The sequence below is a fragment of the Camelus dromedarius genome, chromosome 1 (genome assembly GCF_036321535.1).
Source record: "Camelus dromedarius isolate mCamDro1 chromosome 1, mCamDro1.pat, whole genome shotgun sequence".
In the NCBI taxonomy this organism is placed as follows: Eukaryota; Metazoa; Chordata; class Mammalia; order Artiodactyla; family Camelidae; genus Camelus; species Camelus dromedarius.
The window spans coordinates 114,028,395-114,053,666 of NC_087436.1; the positions used below are offsets into that span (position 1 = coordinate 114,028,395).

Consider the following 25,272-nt stretch of genomic DNA (forward strand, 5'->3'; position numbering starts at 1 on the left):
AAGTGACACCTATCACTAGTATGCATTCCACACACAGTAGGAACACAGATTTTATCATCATCCACAATCCAAAATGTGTCTACAAATAACACTTTCAGATTTGTCTCTCTATTTCTGAATCTATTATGTTAGGAACAGGCATAGAGATGATCTCAGGAAAAGAAAAGAAGGTACTCTTCAGCTGCAAGGATTGCTATTTTAGACTTCAAGAAACACTCTTAAAAGGATGCACAAGAAAGGCTTATAATAAAGAAGACTGTGGGAAAAAATATCAACGTTTGTACTGAGTGTGTCCCATGACTATTCCTATTTCAGTCGGGCTAGACTAAGGTAGATAATAAGCACAACTGATTCCAAAATCTCAATATTGAAAACAAGAAACATGCATTTCTTACTCATGCTACATATCCACTGCAGGTCATTAGGGGAAGGGTGTGGGTGGGGGCTCTTCTCATTAAAATCACTCAGAAATCCGACCTGATGAAGCAGTCACCATCTCACACATTACCAGTCAACATATCAGAAAGAATGAGAGACTGAAGGGTCTCACACTAGTAATTGAATACTTGTTCCTTAGCACCTTTGCTCACAATTCATTGGCCAGAAATATTCATATAGCTCGACCTAAAACTATTCATATAGCTCTTCCTAACTTCAAAGGCACCAGAAGTTCCCATGTGACCAGAAAGAAGAGAGCCAAAAATACCCAGAAATCAGAACTAGAGACCATCACCACTTCTAGGCTTCACTTTTGTGAACACTTCACTTTTTACCTATAAATAAACTCTCTGATTTGTAATAAGCTTTTGTGTGGCAAGCACTGATTTCCCCAAATGGAAGGAAGTGTATTTTCTTTGTTAATATTTATATTTAGCAACAGAATATAAGACATCTGTGCTAGGATACTTGTCTTTATTGTCTATTCTATCCAGAGTCTGATCCAATTATCAGTGATATTAGCAGAACCAAAAAAAAAAAAAAGCTTTCATAATTATGTAAAGCTAATCCCTTGATTGTCACTGCTGCCTGCTACCAATCTGAACGATGACATGCACTTAGAGAGAAAAGAGGAATTTAGTCTTTGTCCTGAGAGCTGACACTGCGATACTCCCTGAGCCCCAGAAAAACCTCCTCTTCCTCTGAATGCCCTTCCCTGGGGCTGGTTGTGTGATGCTGTACGAGGTTTGAGTGAATTTCATTCCTGTCTGTATCACTTACTACCTATGAAATCTTGAGCGAAATGTTTTACATCTCTCTACCTATTCTTTCTCTCTGCAAAACTGGAATATACAGAACACTTCATACAAAGAAGACCTGCACTAGAATTGTATATTGTTCCTTCATCTCTTCCTTCCTTATCTTTTCTCCCACTCCCACAATACTGAATCTATATTTTAAAATTTAATTTTAATTTAATTTTATTAACTTTTGCACATGTAAACATGAAATTCCGTTGAACCAGAAGTAATGTGTACCATGTATGAAAGCACTTGCAATCCTGTATCAGATACTCTATGAAGTGGGAATCCACTTCACAAGTGAGGCAACTGATATTCCAGAGTAGGTGAATAATACCTGCTCTTCTCTATTTCACAAGGTGAGTGGAATGACGAAATTCAAAAATATAAGTTATATTTTGCCATAGTGCTTGTAAATGGTAATGTACTATTTCCTTACAAATTGTAAGCTGCTTGCAGGTGAGAACAATGTCTGTTTTATGTCTTCCTTTATAATGTCAACTCCTGTGCTTGGCAATGGTAGGAGCTCAAGAAATAGTTGTTACCATTCAGCCTCTGAAAGCCCTTCCTTATGCTCAAGAAAACCTATGAGATGAAGACACATACAACTATGTGCACATGGACAACAATTCTGGACAGCCAATGTGATCAGGGAAAATCACAATCTCTAGTCACATACACACCTGTGCTCAAATTCTAGTTCTACCTCTAAAATCTAAGTGTTCTGAGCAAAGAATCTGATTTCAGATGTAGAAGGATAAATACAGTGGTGCATATAAAATGTTTTGCAAGTTCCTGGTGCATAGTAGGACCTCAATAATGGTAGAACTTATACCATTATTTTTAATTGCTTAATATATGTGAAAGGGATAAAAATAATGCATTAAAACAAAACTTTCATAAATGATGACAGAGCTGCAGTTACACGATGTATTAGAATTAGTGGCTATTTCCCATCTTCCTGACCCAGGATGTCTATATTCTTGCATTTGCTGGGTAAGTATTGATAGTTTTTATATTTTTAGCTCAGATGGCTGAGGAGGAAAGATTTATACAATTGTCATAACTGAAATGTATTCATAGAGATTAAGGAAACTACTTGTAAATCCACTTGACTTCCATCAGCCAAGAAAACCTCAAGCAGGAAAGGAGAAAAGGCCTCATTCTGGGGCATCCACTTTGTACGGTAATGACTGTGCACAGTAATGGATCAATTCCTGTGGAAATCCATTCTACACTAACCTGGTTCAGATCCTTCTAAAAATCTGTATCACCTACGTTTGTCCTTCAGCTTCCCCACTTCAGTGAGTCCTCTCTCTTCTGAAGGAGAGATGGCAGCCTCACGGAGTGGGAAAGAAGTGCTAAAGATTTTTCGGATCATGCTTCTGCCTGTGGGTGGATGTTGCACTGAAATCATCTATCCAAAATTCAAACTGTCTAGGCTGATTGTAAATGAGGCTATTTATTCTCCAGTTAGCTTTATTTCTGTGTTTGTTGATTTTGTTGGCTGACAGTGAAAAGCATTAAGCGTTAAGGTAAGACAACTCAAACATTAGGTCAGGACAGCTGAGTGGGTGACTTTGCCATGTAGGATTTCAACACGGGGACTGGAGAGCCCAAAGCAAATTTCCCAGGAGCAGCCCCTCCATTTGTGTCCAGGTGAGAGGAAGTTGTAGTAAAGATGCAAGATTCAGAGGCAAGCACAGAGATTCTGGAGTCAACATGTCCCAGTATCAGTCCTGGTTTTGCCCGTTGTCACATCTATGACTGGAAAAGTCTATCTCTGTGAGTTCCTGGGCTATAACCTTGCTAAGGGAAGTGACTTTGTCTAAATTATTTATTACTGATTCCTCCTAAACTCACACCTTTCTTGTTACATAATGATGCTGATTAGCTACTTTTCAATGTCAGAGATAAATGAATAAGTGAACCTCAATTTTCCCCTCTGTAATATGGATTCATATGCATCCGTCCCTTATAGGAAATAAGAGAGGAGAAGTATACTCTGTAAGGCACCCTTAACAAATGAAAAGAAAGAATAGAAAAGCAATGTGCCAGATGAGGATTACGTGACTTGTAGAAAGATAGCTCATGCAGTTTGCTTTGGTGGTTAGGGAGGCGTTACACAGAGTTGTTTGATAAATGCTGATGGTTTGGGCAGAGTGTTGCACTGTAAACAGTAGGCTTACTGTTCTTCCACCTACACATTAAACTTCAATTACATCATCTTTCAATTGCCCATCTTTCAAGTGGGGATGATAATGGCATCTTTCTTATAAGTTTGTTAGAATAATTCTTCTTTAAAAAAGAATTTAAGTGAGGGACTTTGAATAGTGACTACACATTCATGTAGTAAGCTTTCAATAAATATGAGTTATTATTATTATTGTTATCATCCCAAGCTTCAGGGACTGTCCTGGCAGACAGCCTCACCCATCAGTATCTTATAGGAATTGCCTCTGCTAACAAAGGCTCCTGCCCGAACTCACATGACCTCCCTGGGACTGTCTGCACATATGACTGCTTAATGTGAAGGTTTAAACTGGTCTTGGATCCCTCATTCTCAACACAGAATAATTCTGAAGTCATCTCAGCCTCAGAAGTTTCACTGAGTCTTCTGATAAGACTGTGTTGCAACTTCTCCACTGCCAAATCCTTCTTTCCTTTCCCTGCCACAGATGTGGATACTAAGAGCACTCCCTGATAAAACCTCCTGCCTGCTAATCTCCACTTCAGCATTTTTCCCAGAGAACACAATCTATGGCATTATTCTAATTCCAAGGTGTCCATCACCTGTACATAAGTCCCCAGCAGAAACCAGGTTCTGGAAAGGCCTCACCCAGGGCCTGTGGAATAAGCCATTTCTGACTTTCTCTATTTCTGGTCTATTTCCTGTATCTCTGGATGTTGAACTCTTCCTTCCCTCTTGCTTCCAAACTATAACGCAGCCCTTAAGACAGAATTCTTGACCAAAGGTGTTATATTTTATTCAATTCTCCCTGTCCTTGTTCCCACAGTTATACAGTTTCTAGGAAAGCAAAAGTCAAAATAATTTTAAGAATGCTCATGAATGAAATAACCATGCATAACATGAGTCACTAATCACATGTATCTCCCTTTTAACGTTGACATTCATTCTGATCTATTGTATCAATGTCTTTTTGGTTAGACTCTTAAGGATTGTCAGGTGTTATAAATTACTCTGTTCTTTTGATATGATAGTCCCAACTTGAGGAATACAATACCAAGTAATTGCAAAAGAATTGCAAAATTTGCAAACAATTTCATTAAATTGATGAAAGTGATGGGTGATTTTGGAGAAGGTCCCATTTCTCCTTTAAAATCATTGATAGATAAGAAAGTGCCAGGCTAAATCAATTAACAATTGAAGAAAGGACAAACTACAAAGATAACCCTAAAGTTTTTCAGGAGAAAATAATTTGATTACCAAAAGATTAAGAAAGGCTCTTGGTACTTGAGTAAAGTACTAAATATTCTTTCTATAAACAGTACTTTCTTTGAGGTCATGGTATTAAGGGCAGTTGGGAGTGAAGAATATTTTATCCTGATCTCATATACTTTTGATAAAAATCATTCATCCACCTCAAAAACAATGAAATCCACTTGATGCTTTGTTTGTTCATTCTAAGAATTAAATCATAATTGCGCATGTAACTTGCACTTCTAAATATGATAAATGAATTTATTTTCATGGTTGCTAGTTTTATTTATCATACATTATCCCAGCCAAACGTGCTTTTATGTTTTCCAATATCTGTGATCCCATTTTTATGGATTAACTTTAAGTGGTCTTATCTCAGTATAAATTATACTGAGCTAATGAGAGACTCTCTTCTTCTGCTCCCCTGGGGCTGACCCCTGACACCCTCTGCATGTCTCTAGTTCTACTACACTCCTGACCCCTACAGTCATCCCTTGGTATCTGCAAAGAATTATTCCCCTCACCCTCATACAAAATCCGTGAATGCTCAAGTCCCTCATGTATAGTGGTATATATTTGCATATAACCTACACACATCCTCCCATGTACTTTAAATCATCTCTGGATTTTTTTTCTGAATAGTTTACATCTACTGTTGGTTGAAACAGTGGATTCAGAGCCTGCAGATATGGAGGGCCAACTGTATATTACATTGTTTATGGACTTTGTGCACACACACCTTTTCATCCAAGCACACAGTATCCTAACAATTCCAGACTTCTACTGTTGATCCTTCTCTCTGCATATGAAACTGGGCACCAGGATCTAGCTCTCTGGCTTTTTTTGGTAAATAAAAGACTTCATTAGTTTCATGAATACAAGTATAAAGTAATTGCAGACTCACAGCTTTGAAGTATATATACATATTAAGTATGCACATATATACATCTATGTATGAACATATGTGCATATATGTATTTATATACTAAACATTGAAAAATTATTTCTATTTTTAACCTTTTAAAAATCTATGATAAAAATGCATTTATATGTGTATGTAAAAATGTTACAGATTATGAACTTAATGCATATAATCAAAGTGGTTTTAATTCACTAATATCTGGGCCTTATATAACAAGACTAAATGACTGGAGTAACTATGAGAACTTGGGGAGTTACCAGAGCTGGCTAAGAAAATGTTCTACTGGCAGGATCTTGCTTCCATGACAAACAACCAGAACATCCATTAAATTAAAACCATGTTTGAAGCGGAAATCCTATTTGCATGAAAAACAGCAGAGCACCAGTCAGAACAAACATCAGTGTTTAGGGCTTGGTAAACACTCCGCAGGAAGAAAAAGCAGCAAAGGGAAATGGTTACCAAACTAAGGATCAAAAGGGGGAGTCCAGAGGCATAAGGTTTTTACATAGAATGAATCCTGTCTACAAGTTTCGACTACAACACAAAAGTTTGAAAGAGGATTTTTTTTTAATCTTTGTAGAATAACAAAATCGAACCAAAAAGAAAGAGGAAAGGAGAGGAGAGAGGGAGAGAGGAAGAGAGGGGTTGGAAGGGGAGAGAGAGGCAGAGAGAGAGGATTCTTTCTTCGACGCAAAGGGAAGTAGGCATGGGATCTGAAGAGAAATAATCATCCAGCCCAGGAGCCAGCAGCTAAAGGGTTTGGCAGGCTGCAGAAAGCAGGTGTGCTTGGCTGTAAAACAGGCATTGCCTGCCAGGCCCTGGCATCTCCCCAGACTCATGTGCACCACACAGGCATATGGGGCTGGTGATAAAGAGGGAAAGAGGCAAGACTAGAATCAGAGTGAAAAGCTGAACCTGGCCATCTCACACATCCTCAGGCCCCCTCAGCATCTCTCCTACTCAGAGTTTTGGAAAGGGATCTCCAGGGCATTCCATCCATTCCTCTGCTGGGCTTCGGGGAGTGAGTTTGTCATCGTGGTGAGAATGTAAGCATTGGATTCAGAAATGACCTCATCTAAAAATGGAGGCAAAGGTAGATTTCCGTGAAAATTAAAAGATGAGAGCTGTGAGTGTGCTTTGTACAGAGCGTGTGCTGAATAAATAAGCCAGTCCCCTCCCCTCGGACATTGGCAGGGCCCGTCTTCCCTCTCAGTCTAGGTAGCATCATTGCTGCCTAATTTAGATCCCATCTAACTTGTGAAGATCTTTGATCTACATTCCCTTCTTCTTTAATTTTGAAGTAGCATTTATTACTGGGAGGCAGAATGAAAGCATGAAGTGAAGACATATACAGGAGGTTCCCTGGCCTGGAAGCCAAGACAGCTGGAAATTACTGTTTTCTCCCCTGGGAACTAGCATGACCTTAGGAAGATCCCATTTCTACACTTCAGCATCCTCAACTGTGTTAGGGTTCTCCAGAGAAACCAGTAGAGATATATACATAGATAGATAGATAGATAGATAGATAGATAGATAGATAGATAGATAGATAGATAGATATAGATATTTCTATCTATCTATCTACTATATCTATCTATCTATCTATCTATCTACTTATCTATCTATCTATCTAAAATAAAGAATTGTCTCATGCCATTAAGGACGCTGAGAAGTCCCAAGATCTGTAGCCAGCAAGCTGAACACTGGTGGCCCATGAGAGGCACTTTTTCAGTCCCAGTCTGAAGACCTAAGAACCAGGAGAGCCAGTGGTGTAGTTCCAGTACAAAAGCCAGCAGGTTCAGGAAACAAGAAGAACCCATGTTTTAGTTCAAGTCCAAAGGAAGGAAAAAGCTGATGTCCCAACTCAAGGCAGTCAGGCAGAAGGTGTGGCCTCTTACTCTGGGAGAAGTCAGCCTGTTTATTCTACTCAGGCTTTCAACTGATTGAATGAGCTTCATCCACATTAGGGAGAACAACCTGCTTTACTCAGACTACTTATTCAAATATTAATGTCATCCAGAAGCATTCTCACAGACACAACCGGAATAAGGTTTGACCAAATGTCCAGGCACTGTGTGGCTCTGTCAAGTTGACACATAAATTTAACCATCATATTAGCCAAGCTATGTAGAAGGAAAAAGGGAGGTAGAGGATGAGTAGAGCCCAGAAACGTAGAATTTAAGACCCAAGAAATCCATTGATATGTTAGTGTCCTCCAGGAAACAAGATGAAACATTTAGATTCTATAGAATACTTAGAAAGCGGCACAAGGAAGATGACATCTTATTACATTATGAAAAAAAAAAAACTAGACATGTATTTTCTCAGTAGAGTTAAGTTCTCAGTAATGAATGGAAGTATCATTACTATTTAGTGTGTGTCCACCATGACCCATGCATTTCACATGAATCATCTTAGTTACTTCTCACAGTAACTCTCAGAGATGGACTCCTTTATGTCCATGTTGAAGAAGAGGCAGAGACTCAGAAGGTCGAGTATCATGCCCAAGGTCACTCAGCTGGTCAGTGACAATGCTGGGATTTGCCTACCACCAAAGCTTCTGCTCCTTTTAATTATGGTTTTGTTCCCTGCATCATGTACTGTGTCCTGACACCTGGAAACTACCTGGTAAATGGCAGACACTCAACAAATATTTGTTGAATGAATAGTGAGTGACACCCAGATCATCTTTTTTCTTCAGCCTTTGTTTTCACCAGCTTTCTGTTACTGGAGCAGCATCCACTCTACCCACCTGAACATGTTTACCCTTTTCCTGAGCCAGTCAGTTCTAAATAGAGAAAGAAGATGATCCTTAACCTCCACCCCATCAGCTGATGAGGTCTGGATAGTTCCTCTCCAAATGGTTGAGTTTGTCCTGTGATAGAAATGAACTCTGGAAACCCATAACCTCCCCGCCTCAAATTGTAATGTTTCGAGTCCATCTCTCTGTAGGACTCTTGAAACAACATTCGTCCTAGCCCTCATGTTTTCCCTTCGAAAGAAGCATGCCATGCACTTTTAGGTACTCTGATACATGATACACAATAACAATTCAACATCAACTGAATCTGAGTTTGCATTATAATCCTCCACTTTGGGCGTATGAATTGGGGCAAAAAATTAAAATTTCAGTTTATCCTGATCTGCAAATTTTGTATGACTGTCCCTGACATTTAAGGCTATTTGGGGGATTTAATGTGCTAATCTATGCGAAGTACTTAGCTCAGTGCCTGGACTATGGGACAGGAGGATGAAGGATGACCTAGTAGCTATTGGTATCGCCCTGTTTTGACCTCCAGTTTCATCCTACAGGAGATGTTCTTTTCCTCTGGAGACAAATGTCCAGTGCTAACATTATCAAAAAGCTACCTGAATTGCACACACTGTTTGGACTCTGCATTAGAATTACTGCCCTTGCTAGGGTCTGTTTTGCTAGTTGAGTTGATTCTCCCTAACTCATGTCCCTTTTCCTGGGTTATTAATATACTGACTCAGCAAAATACTCAGCTCCTGTGATTCTCCCACTCCGACTGCCTGCCCTGTCCACCAGCCTTCTGTGGCTGCCTTCTCCGTATTTACATGAGCATGTGTCACTTTCTGTATTAAAAAGTTCCCTTTTATTTGAATTAACAGCCTAATTGTCCCAGTTCACCACTTCCAAAATGACTCTGAAAAATAAAAGCCAGAACATTTGGAAACTGCCCCCAATCCTCTCTGTGCAGGTCTCACTTAGAAATCTCTGACTGCTGCATGCTTTCCTAATGACCTTCAGTTGCTCAGAGAATGTATAATTCATTCTCCACCTATCTTCACTAATCCCACTTTCCTGAAGTAAATATTAACTGAACTTATCTGCTAAAACAAGCCCAAATCAAGTCTCTTATCAAATGAACTCAGAGGCAGAACAGAAAGCTGAGAATCTGGTCCAGAGGAAATTGTCCTTTATTGGAAAGGCAGATCTAAAACTCCCTTTGCCCTGCAGTTCTATTTAACCCAGTTCAACAAACCTTTAGTGAACACTCTACATGTAAGTGGCAACAAGGATAGAAAGGACAGAAAATTGGATTCAGAGTTAGAAGGCCTTACAGCAGAATTGGATTTGAATTCCATCTTTTACTCTTGACCAATTATGAACTGCAGGAAAATTGCTCTCAGGCTCATTTGAAGTGGGATAATAACATCATAGCAATTACCAGAAGCCCTCAACACCTCTTCCCCACCTTTCTGACATACACAGCTTTCAGTAAGGCTCCCTGGACTTGTCAAGGATAAGACAGTGAGTGCCTTGTAGAATATTAAGGGAAAAGGTTGACATCTTGGTGCATGGATGGATCATAGAAGCAGAAGTTGCAATATGTCCAGCTCAATTCAAAGGAAAAAGATGTTTGCTTTATTTATAAAAATTTACCAGTCTCATTGCCCATTAAATTACCTTTGCCAATCCAATTCTATTTCAGCAGTTCTGATATCCCAACAGCACATTTGCTTGCTGCAATCCCAGGAGATTACAAGAGTAAGTCTAGAAATGTGACTTGTGCTTTAAATTCAGAGGCATTTGTTCCCAAAGGACTGATCTGATGATCTCACCTTTTTGTCTGAACTTTTGGATGGTTCAGTCCTGGAAAGCCTCCCTCTTTCTGGATTAGGCCACTTTAGATCACCATGGCAATGGGGATGCTATGTGGAGCATAAATCCAGCATCAGTAGGTAAGGGAGCACCAAGATTACACAGATGACACATAAGAAATAATTCCAGCTTTTCCATGCTAAACACACAGCTACAAAAGCCAACCTTAAAACCATCTGTGAGAGAAGAGTATTGTCTAACTAGGCAATGGATCCTTTCTGATAAATGAAAGAGGAGATAAAGGCAAAGCACAAAGTTAAGAAAGTTTTAAGACAAGTGCTGAAGTACCTTTACCTCCAAACGTAATATTGTCCCGAATGCTTGGGTTTCCCCTTGTACCACTTGCCCCAATAAAACCCTCTCCTGCATTCATCCCCGGTGTGTGATGATAGACTGAGAAAATGCTTATAAAAGAGCCAGTTAGATTGTCACGTCCTGGAACTGGCAGGGATTGTCATCATGATTAGCCATTGGGTGCTATAAGGGGTCAACAGGAGAAAATCTCACGATCCCCAGCTCTCCATGAGTGCAGGGCCCAGTGAGAGCTGAGTGATTATAGGCTCCGCAGCAAGAAAAATCAGCTGAGAACTGTGTGAGAGGAAAGATGATAGATGGAAAATAAAAATGTTTAGGAAAAGGCCTGTGCTATTAAAAGAAAGTCAAAACCAAATGGGGCAATTATAGAGAAGAAGTTACAAATGTCTTAGAAATCTTCAAGGAAAACAATTTCTGCCCTCTGCAGGGACCTTCCAGTGCACCCTCAGTAAAGCATCATTAAACCTGCATGGGCCTAATGAGGTAACTCAACATCTCCAGTTATTAAGCAAACAAAAGCTCTGCTCTTGTTCCCCAGAGAGCTCTCCAACCCACATACCTTCCTTGAGTTCAAATTAAGGAATTCAATATTCTGACTTTTTGCACCAGCCTTTGGTCATATCTTTAATTTACATACTCAGGGACAGAAGAGGCAAGACAGGGGTAGGTTAACAAATTTATTTCTCTCATCAGCATCAACCAACTGATACTTCTTTTCTAAAGGAGGATACGAACTAGAAACATACCTCATTGTTCAAAAGACCTGAGGGATAAAAGACATAGTAAAAAATAATAAGAAAAAAAGACCAGAGAGGAAAAGACAAAAGTACATGGGTGCCTCTCAGATTATAGGTTTGTTTTTTTTTTTCTCCATCATTCATTGTTTTTTTCCTACATATTTTGGTAACATGAAAATACATTATTTTTTAAAAATCTCCAAAAAATGTTTTCAGTAGGCAACCAAACCATGCACACCTGGCCATTTGGATCCTAAATTGATGACACTGATGTGTGAAGAATTATTCTTGGCCTCCCTATAATGAACAAGAAACAAAAGACAAGGGCACCAATGATCTTTACCCTTAAGTTGGGAGTTTATGTAATGTCCTAGCCTCATGATGTAAATTCAGTGGAATTAAAGGTGAGAATTTCTAGATACAGTGCATCCAGCCACATGCCCTGTCTTTCCCTACTCCCTTCTTCTACCTCAGAATATACAAACTACTTCTCCTTGTCAGGATTGCAGATGGCTCTCAGGACTGGAAGTCCTCTATTACACAGCTACTCCTTGAGCCCAACCCAGAAAAAAACATAACTGCTTCTCTGTCTGTCCAAATGCATAAAGTGAAAGTCTTCTCAAAATAACCAAACAGAAGAAGCTACCAATTTAAATTCTACCCCCATGAACCATTTACTTTGGTCATTTTTTCCCCTTTTTAAATTTACTTTTTGTAGTTGTTCTAAACATCTTTGGTGGACCACACTTGCCCTGCAAATTTCAAGTTAGCCTTTGGCTCTATGTGTAAGCCAATCCTGTACATTCTAAGTGGAGTTACAGATGGAAAGTCACAAAAATAAAAACTATTACCTTGAGACAAGGGGGCACTTAAAAAGCCCTTAACTTGAAAGTTTTGCTTCTGCCCAAACATTTAGTCAAGACATACATGCTGGGAAGACAGCCTTCCAGAGAGCATGACTTAGCGGATGGAGACTGAGGCCACGCTGGTGAGCTGCAACTAGTTCATACTGGCTCACCATGCGGGAAGCCAGCTCACACCAGCTAGCAAGAACCATACCCTAGGAGAACAGATTCTCGATGCTAGCTTAACTTTAGCCATGGCACAGAGGCTGGATACTGACACCACAGAAATCAGCAAATGCTACAAATTGGAGTGTTTTGTTTTGTTTCATATTGTTTTGTTTCAGACAGGCAGCTTCTGGCACAGCATCAGCTGCGGTCCTGAGAAAGTCACTGCTTTAAAGGGGTACCTGGCTCTTAGAGGCTTGAAGAGAAAAGCATCTTCCTTCTGTGATTTCTCAGGGAAGTGCCAGCAAGAAAGAGAGATCCATCCCTGCGACTGTCTTCCTTTCTGTGAAGAGTTCTGGCCAGTTACCTCCTGTTCACTTTTGTGTGGTGCATAATCTTCAAAGTCGTTCAAAAATAAATAAAATGAAAAAAAAAACCCAAAAACAAAACAAAACAAAAAGAGCCCTTTAGTTACCTAAACAACATTGCTTTTTACTCCTTTATTGTTATAAACCCAGCCTGTCTGGTTCTGGAATCATTCTGTGAATACACCAGCTTAAATTTCCCTCTTCTGCTTTACCCTCAGGCCATAGCTTTCACTCTTTTCCAAAATAAGCTTTCCCAAACTGGTTTCCTCTTCTGCCTCCACTTCCTCATCTTCCATCACTTCTCACTCCCTTGCTGCCATCCGCCTGCTGTCTCCTCAGCCAAAGTGCTTTAGTTTCAGTCAAGAAGGGCTGTCTCTCCCTCAGGCTCCTGGCTGTTCTGCATCCTCCCTCCACTCTCTGTGGAGAATGTGCCCCATCAGTAGGGCCATGTCCCTAAATCTCCCCTCTTGGCTTCCACAGCTATTCCAAATTGTGGTTCTCAGCCTTTATTTCTGATTAGTCTTCTATCTTTTCTTGCTTGGATGGTTTTCTTATCATGGTCCCCAGATTTAGAGCTTCTCAGGAGTCTGGGGTGGGCACCTGCCATTAGGTCCATGCAGGTTTTGGAACATTTCTTACATTCATTGATACTTTATATTACTGTTATATATTCAAATATGGTATTTCCTCTAGTAGAATATAGATGTCTTAATTGCAAAAAGCAGGCCTTATTGAACTCTGGATTCTTTTCAGATCCATTTCAAGTAATAAGTTGTACAAAGAACACAGACTTCCACAGCCAGATCTTCTCAATACCCTAAGGTTTCCAATATTAAAGAGAAGAGTGGTTCTCAAGCAAGGGTGATTGCCCTTCAGGGAACATTTGACAAATCTGGAGCTTTTAAAAAATTTTATCGCTAGGGAGGGCATGCTTCAGGCTACTAGGGGTTAGAGGCCATGGATATTGCTAACTTCCCTACAGCATAGAGAGCAATCCCCACCAAAAAAGAATTATATGGCCCAAAATGAACAGCACTGAGGTTGAGAAACTCTGACTTACAGTGACTATCTTATTGCAACCTCCCACAGCAGTTCCAAAGTTAATGGGAATAAGAGTTGAGTTGTGGCTAAGTGGTACTTAAACAGTTGCATTTTGTCAATCTCTAGTCACACTTGCTTAACCACTTAATGACTGAAAGTCATAAGGTTTGCTGTCCCCATCTACTCATCTCAACCTAGCAACAGGCGGGTCCCATACTGGCTTTCTCTAAGGTCTTTGTTCTGACCCTCTGTCCTCACCGAGTCCACAACAGGGCCCCTCACTTTCAGTTCTTGGATATGTCTCTAAAGCACAATTAACAGCCATAGAATCAAGACTATCTGTGCGTGAGTGGGAATCTGTATCTTTAACAAGCATGTCACATATTCAAAAGCATGTCATGCCCATGTTTGACAATCATTAGTTTTGGGAAACTGTAAGTTAGTGGCTAGAAGCTAAGAGACCCTAGGTTGAATGGCAGTTATGCTCCTGACAACTTGAGTCTTTGCTAATTCTCACTCAGTTTTCTGGTCTGTAAAATAGGGATATTAATAAAACACACCTCATGGGGTTGTGAAAACTAAATGAAATAAGGCAAGCAAAGTGTTTAGCAGCTAATAATCACTTAGCAAATATGAGGTGATGTTAGTAAAACAACTTCAGATGCTTTATGGTTCAGAAAAAGAGACAGAAACCAGGAGGCTCTTCTAATATTAGGAGATTATGGACTGTCATCAAATTAATAACCTACTTTCTATAAGTACTCCATCAATCCTTCCTGTGTTGAATTGAACTGAACTGATTTTGGTAGGTTGTACCTTTATCCCATCATTTGTAACCAAGCAACAATTCAAATAGAACAATACAGTGTTTGAAAGGAATAATTCATGGGGCTTTAAAGCAGTGAGGAAAGGAAATAGGAGAATACGGTACATAGGATACAAGATGCATTGCTGGGAGGCACGTCTTGGATATCTTCTATTTCTACATTAGCTTTTGTCTCAAGAGTCCAAAGCATCTCGCTAATCAGATGACTCTCCATAACATCCTGGTATTATCATTTCAATTTTTTGAAACCTGAGCAAACTGAACTGCAGAAAAATTGAGTGAATTGCTCAAGGTCACACAGAAGTCAAGCCCAGAATAGAACTGATGTCTGCTGGTTTCCCGTTCAGCCATGACCCTTCCCAGTACACCTTGTTTGAAGCAGTCTGGTGAGGGTGGCTAATGGATGTGATATTCTTGAACCATTAATATTTTTTCCAACTAATGTTCTTGGCAGACTTGTTTATTTTCCAGAGTGAGAGATATTTCTGAAAACAGAGTCTGTGAACAAATTTGATTATCAATCTAAAAGAACAGTAGTTGAAAAACAGTCAATGAATTTTAACCTAAAAAGGTGGCTTTGAGGACCATAATCAAAGAGGAATGTTTCAAATCAATATCAAGAATCTTGAAAAATGGGAAGGTTGAATGAAAAATATTGAATATCAAGGTAAGAGTTTTGCAAGGGATTGAAAACCCTGGATTTAGAGTAAGAGCAAGGCCTTTAGCAATGAGCTTGAATTCCTGCCAAGTAATGCAGTGCACCTTGGCATCCTTCCCTGACCTCACAATCCTGGGCATTGGCTTATATCTCATGCTGCAGCCAACTCATTTCCTCTAGCCCAATCGATGTCTTTCTAATAGCTGAGCATCCTGCTCTGAATCACTTGCAAACCACTAATATACACTTTCACTGTTTATTTTCTGACTAGAGACAGAGAAGAGCAAGGTCAGTTGATTCTTTCAATGATTGCTCTTAAAATAAAAACTTTCACTGTAGTCGTTTGAACTTTTGAAAACCAATGCCCAACATACAGCCACTTTAGCAAATCTGGTTACTCATGATTCCATAGTTTTTCTATAACTTGATTATCTTTACCTATGTCTATCTGTATCTTATATATAAATGCATCAGAATTATTTAATGGCTTTGTGCTCCTATATCTGACAAATACAGTGGCTTGTGCTTCATACACACTCAATTAACATTGTGGAAGAAGAATTTTAAAAATACATAAAGTTAATGAATGGTCCCTTTATAATTAGGAGCTTATTTTCATGCCAGGTAGAACCCTCCTATTATAAGAATAAGCATATATTGATCATGTGATGGTGAGGAAAAAGGTGTCACTGGCATGTCCAGGAGCTGTAGAAGATTGGATGGGCTCGTAAATTAGGCAGAGAGCATAGTCTTGATGTTACACGATAGTATGAGCAAGGGAATGGAGAGCGGTCCAGCCGCAAGATGAAACTCCTTGTGTGAAATTATTGCAGTCAGTAAATTTGCTCCCCACATTCTCCTTGGCAGCCAGCGTTCTCACAAGCAGTTTCATCACCACCACCACCACCACCACCACCATCATCATCATTCTTATCATCTTATGCTTGAAAGTCAAAGAGAACCCATCAAAGTCAGGAAACTGGAGCATAGATAGATTATTAATTATTATCATTAGGCCCCCCCATGCTCTTTTGGTGTTTATATGAGATCATTTTTACACCAACTGAGATAAGATTGCTTACTTTATCAAGAGTAGTTGAAAAATTATAAAATACGTGTAGAGAATTTAGTTTCAGTGGTCCACATCCAGGCTCACTTAATCATCATATACTCATTTGAACTTGACAGATCAACAGACACAGACTGAGGCCAGAATAAACTTTGCTGACCGACTATCAAGGAAGTAGAAAAGTGTACAGTAAAACCTAGTTTATCATCTCTCTGTTTTAAAGTCTATGTTATCTTTACACTCGTTCTGTTCAAAAGGAAGATGCTTTTTTCTAGATACTGGTCCCTTTGGAAAAGTGACCAGAATAATTCAAGATTTTTTCCTCAGACTCCAAGTTCTACTTCAGATGTTAGTTGCTAGTTGCTAAGGGAACCATTATAGGCCAATTTTCATTAAAACCATCTCTAAAACAAGACATTTGATGAAAGGGAAATTATTCTTTCACCTTTTAAAGGCAAATGCTTGGGCTAACCCTTTATCTGGTGGAAAAAAAGCCCATTCATGTTCAGGCTCCTTTTCCTTTTCTCCTAATTTCTCGGGAAAATAGTGCAGGACAAAAGTTTTATTAAAAGTCATGGAAAAGAGAAGACTGCATGTATGGATGAATCTTGAAGTCAGATTGAACCCATAGACCTGTGACAGCTGTGATTTAAGGAAATTGTATTTAAACTTGAAAAATGGCTTTTATCCTTCTGCCATTTTAAAAATGGGAGTATAATTCTATATAATTTATATAGAATGAAGCACAGATTTTATGTACATTTTGATGGGTTCTGACAAATATGTACATTTGTACAAACACTATCCCAAACAATGATGCCAAGCATTTTTATCATTCCAGAAAGTTCCCTCTTAGTATCACATCCCTGTCAGTTCTCATCCCTAAAGACAATTACGGCTCTGACACCTGTCACCATAATTTAGTTTCTCTAAATAATAATTTAGTTCTCTTCTAGAACTTTATATAGATGAAATAATATAACACATCATTTTATTTTATGGTCTTTTTGTACCAAGTATAAGGTTTTTGAGATTCATCCATGCTATTTTTATTTATCAGTAGTTTGTTAGTTTTTCGTGACTGAGAAGTATTCCACTGCATGAAGATGCTACACTTCTGTATCCATTAACCTGTTGGTGAATGTTTACTTTGTGTTTCACTGCTATGAATAAAGTTGTTATGAATGTGTGCTTACATATCTGTTTGTGAGCATGTATTTTAACTTTAATTCTAGGATTGCCAGTCACAGATTTGACTTAATGACTCTCTTTAGAAGATGTTAGAGTGGGAGAGCAGATTTTCCTGAGCAGAAAGGCCTTTTATGTACCTCTGTTCCTTAGGTCATCTCAGCCCAGCGTTTTGAATCAAACCCCCAAGCTCCCACCACCCATCCCCAGCCTTCAATACCTGCAGAAGGTATACCTCATAATCCATATCTCCTGGGATACCACAGCCAGACAGAGTAATAGTCAATGCCCCTTCCTCATTCCCACTCTTGTTTAAATAATTAGGACCTCGTTTTAACACTTCAACACTCTGTAGCTACTGAGGAGGTACACAATAGCTCCTTTTTAAACTGAATGTCTCTTTCTAGACTGAAAAGAAGCCTAGGGTTTTCTGAGCATAGCCATGACTCAATTTATTGTGCTTTGCTTTATTGTGTTTTGCACATGTTGCAGTTTTAACTAACTGAAAGTTTGTGGCAACCCTGCTTCAAATTGGAGTGGTCCAGTGTCCAACAACATTTTCTCATTTCATGTTTCTGTGTCACATTTTGGTAATGCTCAAAATATTTCAAGCTTTTTCATTATTACTATCTTTGCTATGGTGAACTGTGATCAGTGATCTTTGATGTTATTATTGTAACCAGTCCATGCAAGACAGCTAACCAAATCTACAAATGTGTGTGTTCTTACTGCTCCATGTACCCACCATTCCCTCATCTTTCTCCCTCTCCTGGGGCCCCCCTATTCTCTGGGACACAACAATTCTGAAATTATGCCAATTAATAACCCTACCATGGCCTTTAAGTGTTCACCATATGGAATAGTCCCAAATCTCTCACTTTAAATTAAAAACTAGAAAGGATTGAGTGTAGTGAAGAAGGCACGTGGAAAGCTGAGCTAGGCCAAAAGCTGCACCAAACAGCCAAACTGTGATTGCACAGGAAGAGTTCTTGAAAAAAAAAAAAAAGAAGAAGAAGAAAATGAAACTGCCTTATTGCTGATCTGGAGAAAGTTTTAGTGATCTGGGTAGATGATCAAACCACCCACAGCACTCTCTTAAGCTAAAGCCTAATTCAGAGCAAGACCCTAAGTCTCTTCAATTCTGTGAAGGCTGAGAGAGGTGAGGAAGCTGCAGAGAAACAGCCTGAAGCTAGCAGAGGCTGGGTCATATGGTTTAAGGAAATGAGCCATCTTCATAACATAAAAGCGCAAGGTGAAGTAGCAAGTGGTGATGGAGAAGTTGCAGCAGGTCATCCAGAAGATCTAGTTAAGACAATGAAGGTGGCTACACTAAAGAACAGACAGTTTTGTTCAGTGTAGACAAAACAGCCTTATGCTGAAGGAGGATAACATCTAAAATGTCATAGCTAGAGAGGAGAAGCCAGTGCCAGGCTTCAGTGCTTCAAAGGACGGTCTGGGGCTAATGCAGTTGATGATTTTAAGTTGAAGTCAGTAATCATTTTCCATTCCAAAAATCCTAGGCTCCTTAAGAAGTATGCTAAATCTTCTCTGCCTGTGCTCTATAAATGGAACAGCAAAGCCCAGACAACAACACATTTGTTTACAACATGGTTTACTAAATATTTGAAGCCTGCCGTTGATTCCTACTGCTCAGACAAAAAAAAAAAAAAAAAAAAAAGAAAAGAAAGAAAAGATTCCTTTCAAAATATGACTGCTCACAGGTAATGTACCTGGTCACACACAAGAGCTCTGATGGAGACGTACAAAGATATCGATATTGTTTTCATGCTTCCTCACACAACAACCATTCTGCAGCCATGGATCATGTCTTATTATTTAAGAACTACATTTTGTCAGACTGTAGTGCCCATAGATAGCGATTCCTCCAATGGCTCTGGGCAAAGTAAATTGAAAACCTCTGGAAAGGATTCACCATTCTATTTGCCATAAAGAACATTCATAGTTCATAGGAAGAATTCAGACTACCAACTTTGGCAGGATTTTGGAAAAAAATTGATTCCAGCCATCGTGAATGACTTGGAGTGTTTCAAGACCTCAGTGGTGGAAGTAACTGTAGGTGTGATGGAAACAGCAAGAGAACTAGAATTAGAAGTGGAGCTTAGCGATTTGACTGGATTGTTGCCATATCACGATAAAATTTGAATGAATGAGGAGTTGCTTCTTATGGGTATGCAAAGAAAGTGCTTTCTTAAGTGGAATTTATTTCTGGTGAAGATGCTGTGAAGATTGTTGAAATGACAACAAAAGATTTAGAATATCACATAAACTTAGTTAATAAAGCAGCACCAGAATTTGAGAGGATTGACACCAATTTTAAAAGAAGTTCTACTGTGGGTAAAATGCTGTCAAACAGCATTGAGAAATCATTTGTGAAAGGAAAAGTCAATCAATAGGGCAAACTTCATGGTTGTCTTATTGTAAGAAATCACCGCAGTCACACCAGCCTTTCAGAAACCACCATCCTGATCAGTCAGCACCATCAACTTCAAGGCAAGACCCTCCACCAGCAAAAAGATTACAACGTGCCAAAGGCTCAGATGATGGTTAGCATATTTTAGCAATAAAGTATTTTTATTATCGTATTTTAGACATAATGCTATTATATACTTAATAGACTACAGTGTAGTGTAAGAATAACTTTTGTATGCACTGGAAACCAAAAAAAAATTTTGTATGACTCACTTTATTTTGACATTTGCTTAATTTTGGTGGTCTGGGACCAAACCCACAGTATCCCTGAGGCTAATTGCTTCAGAAGCTCACTTGGCTATCCCAGATGCTCCCTTGGCTAGTGGCTTTGAATCCCATTAATTACCACTTTGCAAATATTTTGCACTCCTTTAGTGAAAGGAATCCAGGTTTCACATTCTGAGTGCCTCCCTGTATTTTCTGAGCTGTAGAAAGGGATATGTTAATGAGATCATATTTAAAATTCACCCCAGTGGAGCTTGAAGATCCTTGCTGTGAAAGATGTACTGAGATGTTTGCTATAACCCACACTAAGTCCTTTCTTAAGACTTAAGGACTTTGTTACAGTGAGGGATGCTTTATTTGAGGAAGATGGTCTGGCTGTGGGATCACTGGAGAATTAGTTTTGGCCCCGGGGGGTAGTAGGCATGTTATTAGAGCTTTGATGCTGGCACACAGAGTTATGCCTGAAGCTCTCACACATTTCTCTTGCTTCTAGGGGAGCCACATCTCTAGCTGATTCAATCCCATCAGCTGCTTCTTTTTGTTTTTCTCTCGAGATGAGCTGGTGTGCAGATAACACCATTTAAACACACTTGACAGTTTAAATTCCTCCTGGGTTTTTGTTTTCGGTCCTAGTGTTATAAAATTTGCCAACCGCATTATGGACTTTGTTCATCAAGTTGGTAGAGCGTGCTGTACCTATTTTATAGATGGTAAGAATGAAACTGATTAAGTGGCTTGTCACGTTGCGTAATAAATTATGCTGCTTAAAGCATTACCAGCTTTACACCAGTCTGGGTGGAGGCACCAACTTGTCTCTGTTCTGAGAGAAATCACTAGAGCAATTCGAATCTCTTAAGTTGAATACAAGTGGATGCTCATTGATACGTGCGGCTGGCACTGAGACAGGGCTCAGTACATTTGCGAACGAGAGAAGGAGCCTCCTGAAAAGAAAAGGGTCTAGATTCCGACCTCTTTCTCTTTTAAGGGCCACTATCTAAGAGCATCTCTGATGAATGATGATGGTCAGAATTCAAAGTTGCTAGTGATAAAAAACACCAAAGAACACCAAGGGGAAATTATCATGGAGAGAAGCAGTTAAACAAGTAATCTGAAAACACCACCAACTAAACTGGTAATACCTGATAGGAATATACTGCAAATCACATATGTAATTCTAATTTTCTAGTTGCCACATTTTAAAAAAGTAGGAAGAAACATGTGCTTAATTTTAATACTATATCTTATTCAACATAATATACTACAAATATTATCATCTCAATAAATAAATAATATAAAAATTATTGATCGGATATTTTTATATTCATTTTTATTTGTTAAATCTTGAAATCAAGTCTGTATTTTCTTTTTTTATTGATGTATAGTTGATTTACAATATGGTGTTACTTTTAGGTGTACAGGAAAGTGATTCAGTTATATATATATTTTTTCAGATTGTTTTCCATTAAAGGATTATTACATCATATTGACTATAGTTTCCTGTGCTATACTATAAATATTTGTTGCTTATCTATTTTATGTATAGTATATTGCATCTGTTAATCCCATACTCCTAATTTACCCCTCCCCAACTTCCTTTCCCCTTTAGTAACCATGAGTTTGTTTTCCATGTCTTTGAGTCTGTTTCTGTTTTGTATACAGATTTATTTGTTTTATTTTTTAGAGTCCACAAATGAGTAATATAATATGATACTTGTTTTTCTCTGATTTATTTCACTTAGTACGATATTCTCTGGAACCATCCATGTGGTGCAAATGGCAATATTTCTTTTTTGGGGGGATGAGTAATATTCCATTGTGTATATACCACATCTTAAATCAATCATCTGATGGGCACTTGGGTTGTTTCAATGTCTTTTCTTTTGTAAATAGTGCTGCTATATTTGAACATTTTTTTGAATTAGAATTTTCATCTTTTAAGATATATACCCAGGAATAGGATTGCTGGATCATATGGTAGCTCTATTTTTAGTTTTTTAAGGAAACTCCATACTGTTTTCCATAGTGGCTGCACCAATTTACATTCTCACCAACAGTGTGGGAGGGATGTATTTTCTGTAAGTGCACCTCTGTCTGGACTAGCTACATTTCAAGTGCTCTAGTTCACAGGTGGCCACCACATTGGATAGGTCATGAAAGAAAAGAAATGCCGTCTAAGCAGCTACTGCCATGCTTTAGAACCACGAGCATGTGAGTGCAAGCTAGAGAGCCACAACCACGAAATGCTGCTGGTTCTTCCTCAGGGACACAAAGAGTAGTGAGGCACCAGGGAGCAGCAAAAGAATCACAACACCATGTGATGGGCCACAGAAGGACTGATCATTTTGCTTTATTCTCTCTCTCTGTTGTATGGAGATACAGTTAATCCCATGCTTCTTGGCCAGTTGGTGTAGGAGGAAGAAGAAGAACTCAGGAGAGAATTTGAACTTGTGGCAAACTAAAGCAAAGGAGACTTCAGCCAAGAGCCTGAAGAACAAGAGAAATATAATATATTTTGTCTGGAAACCTGTGAAGTGGGTCTGATCAGTCACAATTATTTAGTGGTGTGTCAGCCTTTCCCTCCTAATACCTCATGAGCACCTTGAGGGGAGGAATTAGGGTTTACCCTTTTCTAATAGTCCCTGAGCCTTATGCAGCAGAACAATTGAGTAAGCAGGGTAAACGTGGTCTTCTTCAGTCTCTTCCCAGCATCTGAAAAGGAATCAGCACAGAGTGGTATATGTGTAAAAAAGAAAAAAAAGCTGGTAAAAGCCTGGGCAGGAGGACCTGTGCTTTCTCCCTCTCCAAAGGCAGCTCTCCTCCTTACAAAACGGGCATAACCAGAAACCTTATTCTGCACATGTCTCAAGCAAATTTCAGTGGGTGTTGCCATCTTTATCTTCCTTACTAAATCAGTGAGAAGAAAAAATACATGAAAAATAGTAGGAATAAAAAATGTTACATTTGCATAGTGTTTTAAATTATATCAAAGCGTTTCATATGCAAATCTCATTTAAATTTACACATTTTACTTGATTCAGAAAGGGTAATTCACTTGTTTCAGTCAAGTCACTAACAAGTCATTCAACTGGAAATTGAACCTGAAGTGTCTGACTCCAAATCCAGCTCTGCTTCCATCCTCCTGCCCATCCAGATGCAGGACTGGACTCCAGATGCAGAACCACACTGTGCTGACAATAAAACGCCCTAGACAAATGCATGATATTCCCATCATGTCGTTATCAGGAGGGGCCCTGACTAAGAAAATGTCATCATTATTTGAAACTGCCTTTGACCTATCTTTACATATATTAAATACGACTATTGACCCATCAGAAAACCCAGAGTGGTTCTAAATAAAGATTTTCATTTTCCAAGTTGTACCATGACAGTTTGTCTTCCAGAATAAAATGACTTCTTTGGAAGCAGGGGAGAATTGATTTCTTAAATCTGACCCAGGCGTCAGATTGGTGTGCTTTATTGTGTGAGTCTAACTGAACGTTTTCTTAGCAGGATCTCCTGCTACTAAAGCAAGTGGATTTTACACAATTTATTTATCAAAGCAATGGGGGGAAATAGGCCAGACCACACACATGGCTTAGAAAACAATGTAAATACATTTTTGTTCAGTAAACAATTAAGAAAGGAAAATAATTTCCTCCCAAGCCAACAGAAAGTAGAAAAAGATAAACATTTGTTCTTGCCAAATTCAGTCTGAATTATTTATTACCTGCTACAGATTAGGGTATGCTAATAATATTGTAAGAAGCAGCAAAATTCTGATACTTTCTCAAGAAATTGTAAATATCAGTAAATTATCACACATCAGCCATGGCAAGGAGTGAGTTGTGACCTTTATTATACTTCCCTAGGTTCTGCATTTGGAGGAAAAAAATCTTAACACTTCTCAATATACTGTTGAAAAAAGATACGTAGAGTCGAAGCCCAAAGATCTGGCATCATCTTAGCAAATCACTGAAACTTTCTGAGCTCCCTTCCCTCATTGCTAAGCAGGTAATGTCTACTTCATAGGGTGGCAATGAGAATGAAGTGAGCTTACAGAAGTGAATGTCCAAGTGCAATACCTAATCCAGAGTAGAAACACCCACAGATAACTGATCCCTAGTGAAAACACACATTCATAAATACCATTTTTCTTATTTAAATATGATTAAGAAATAGGTATTTAATGTCTGCTAACATGATATCATAACTGGTTCAACACTGTACTTGAAAGAATTTAACAGGAATACAGCAATCACTCATTTATTCTTTTACTCTCATAGGCATTAAATAAAGATTTAATTTATTACTCACTGTGTATGAGGTACTTTACTAGACCCTGAATATATACTAATCAGCAATGCAGACAATAAATCAGTCCCCCATAGTCTACAACCTATAGGCTACCATATGGGGGTGAGGGTAGGAGTGGTAAATGGTATACAAAAAGGGCCTTGGCTTCCTAAAATGAGAGTGATGATTTTAACATCCACTTTGAACAGCAAAGGTTGTTCTGTGGAAGGATGTTTAAGCCATCTCCAACACTCCAGCTGGCAGTTGCAGAGTACCAGGCTGAGCTACAGAGAGAGCTGCAGTGTCTGACAGCATTCACCTTCAACTAGCCCAGTAGGTAAGCTGCTGCTTTATGTGGCATGTTAAGGAGAAGCTACAGTTCACTGGCAATCAAATTATAAATATATAAATATATATATACTGAAACTGTTCTTCAAGTGTTAGCAAAAGGAAAGTCTAGTATCTCACTTTTATTAATAATAAAGACTGTAGCAAACAGCAGATGCCCCAAAACACAGTGATCAAGATAAATTCTGGACAAAGATGGATTTTTAAATAAATGGTGCTAGGAGAGTTGGGTAGCCATTTGAAAAAAAAAAGTGAAAATTAGATTCATATCTCACACTATACACAAGAATCAACACTAAATGGCTAAAAATTTAAGTATAAAATATAAAACCATACATGTACTATATGAGTGAATTCCTCTTTAATTTCAGAGTAGGAAAGACTTGGTAATTATGACTTAAAATGTAGAGGCAATAAAGTCTGATAAAGCTGACTACAGAAAAATTTGTAAAAACTCATGACACAAAACACCATA

At 38.7% G+C, this 25,272-nt stretch overlaps 1 long non-coding RNA gene across 3 annotated transcripts in view; it reads left to right on the forward strand.

The window, feature by feature from the left end:
* The window catches only part of LOC116148404 (uncharacterized), an 82,864-nt gene extending 60,181 nt beyond the window's left edge, over positions 1 to 22,683 (forward strand). Inside the window, exon 4 of one of the 3 annotated variants that reach the window (XR_010381912.1) lies at positions 22,530 to 22,683. This is a non-coding gene — a long non-coding RNA (uncharacterized LOC116148404). Of the gene's footprint in view, positions 1 to 12,470; positions 12,775 to 22,529 lie in introns of those variants that run through there. The other 2 variants (XR_010381913.1, XR_010381911.1) reach the window with 2 other exon arrangements.
* Positions 22,684 to 25,272: the final 2,589 nt, after the last annotated feature.